Source organism: Chamaea fasciata, unplaced genomic scaffold, assembly GCF_029207755.1.
Source record: "Chamaea fasciata isolate MVZ Bird 193981 ecotype frontalis unplaced genomic scaffold, bChaFas1.0.hap1 SCAF_7, whole genome shotgun sequence".
Taxonomy (NCBI): Eukaryota; Metazoa; Chordata; class Aves; order Passeriformes; family Sylviidae; genus Chamaea; species Chamaea fasciata.
Window position 1 is genome coordinate 39608504 of NW_027094092.1, and position 2213 is coordinate 39610716.

Consider the following 2213-nt stretch of genomic DNA (forward strand, 5'->3'; position numbering starts at 1 on the left):
AACAGCAGTCATATAAATTGCCCGTTCAGCTTTGCCTCCCTAACCTCAGGACATCCATCCCTAAGATGGGCCTGTGACAAGGCTGCAGCATCTGCAGCCGTTTTGGTACCACACTGAGTCAGACCAGCTCCAAAGTACATTCACAAGCAGACAGGCCATGGTGGGGAGCTTGAATCTAAGGAGAAGTGGCCAATATATTTGTTTTCTTGTGGATGCTTGGTTATAAAAGCAAACTGTGCAAGAAGTCCATACAGCTTACCTGTTTTTTATTTGGGTCCCTTCTCAGGGTTATAGATTTAGCTATATCATTAACTGCCTCAACCTCAGACTAGAGATCATTTATAAACAGGAAAGTATTTCAAGTGTTGAATGTGCCAGGCTATGACAGAAATGGGTATAGTTTGGAGGGACTATGCTATAATCGACTCAGGACACTGTCATCTGTGACACACAGATACAATCTCATAAAAACAGTTCTAAAAGGTGAGAATACAAAATAAAAATATTTTACAAGCCTCTCTCTCATCATTGCATTTCTAATACAGCATGTCAAACCCATAAGCACAAATGGCATCATTGCTGCTCCAAAGGCCTGCCCACCCTTTTCCTTCACCTCCCTACACCAGCTGGTGAGACCCACGTGTGCAGCCCTATGGGCTTGGGTCACAGGTCTGGGCCTGAGCACCAAAATGACTATATAACTTCTGGATTCAGGTGTCCTAACCAGGGTCATCTCATAGCAGCATGTCCAGGACATGTGGCTGGACATCATTCCTTATTGCAGCATCTCTCAGTGGTCCAAAGGTCCCATGTTTTTAAAAAATAGCTTCTGCTCCAGACTGATGCACCAGCTTTGCAAAGTTGCTCTGATTTGGCTCTTCACAACCGAGTATCATGGCTCTGCACTGCAGCCATACCAGCGTGCTGTCAAAGCATCAGGGTCCTGCAGCATCTCTGCTGGCTGTGGAAACAGGGAAGGTGGGGGACCAAAGTACATTCTTTGTTTTCAGCCAGTAGTGCAATTTACAGCACCCCCTGATGACCATGCAAGAGCAGTAAACACCTACATGGCCATTTGGCTCAATTATTGTAATTCCCTCTCCACAGGGCTTCTCCATTGTGCCTTGCGGGCTGTTCTGGAAGCAGCAGCACACCGGCTTACTGGCTGGAGCTTCATTATCATATCATCACTTCTGCCACCTGTAAAGCAGTGGATTGATTGAGTTGGTCTCATTAGTCCCTAAAGCCTTCATCGATGTTTATTGTGGATGTCTTAAAATTCCATTCTCCATCCACCCAGGAACTGCCTGTCAAATCTTGTCAAACCTCTGTCCTCACCTTAGTTCTCTCTGCTCTTTCAGCAGTGCTGCTGTAGAGCAGGAAGGGCGGGGCCCTGAAGACACTGCACGATTGGTATTATTCTTGTTTCTCACCCAGCTGCAATGTAATTTGTAATGGTAATTACTGAAGTAATTACCATTTTCTAACACCCAGAGATGTCAGTGACAGGCAGTATGCTGGCAGCAGGTATTGCATGGACAAGAAAAAGGGAAATGTAGAGGGCATATCTGGGATGATGCACATAATAACACAAAGCCAGAAGTACACTCAGAATAGCACTCAGCAGAAGTGCCTTTGAGACAGCTTGGAGCTATGGTGGTCAGGACACCAGGAAGAATGATCAGAAGCTAAACAGAAAAGAGAGGGAGGATAGAATTAGGGAGCTGAGGATGAGAAATTCAAACCTGATTCAAGAAGAAGCCAACCAAGAGAAAGCAATTAATATCACATCCTGGAGAGAGGAGCAGGTGCCATTGGGCATGGGCTGAAGAAAGCAGAGATAAAAGAGCATGGTTGGGAGCTGCAAAGCAGAGGCTTGTCAAAGCATGATTTTGACCAGCACCTGATTGGAGCTAGAGTTGTCCATGCACTGGAGCAAGCCAGACTCTAGAAAGGCCAGGCTCGACCGATTGGCACAACCTGGACATGAGCTGGGTGTGCAAGGAGAGGGATGGATGAAGGCGCTCACTCCACCTTCAGGCTTCTGTCACAGTGTGAGGGGCATCACCAGGAGAATGTCACCCTGCTGGTATGGTAGCACTTTAGCACTCTCTTCACCATCCTGTTTTCCCTCTTGTTCTGTACCAAGTTCCTTTAATTTGCCCATCAAAGGGAGCTGGGTTATTACAAGAAATTGTGGCATTTTCTCTTTA

General features: G+C 46.3%; 1 long non-coding RNA gene across 1 annotated transcript; it reads right to left on the minus strand.

Annotated features, from left to right (window-relative positions):
* Window positions 1–1388, minus strand: LOC136291778 (uncharacterized). The gene is made up of 3 exons (XR_010721717.1): window positions 1339–1388; window positions 1068–1200; window positions 1–961 (listed from the first exon to the last, which is right to left on the minus strand). It is a non-coding gene; the product is annotated as an uncharacterized lncRNA (long non-coding RNA).
* Between the last annotated feature and the right edge of the window lie 825 nt (window positions 1389–2213).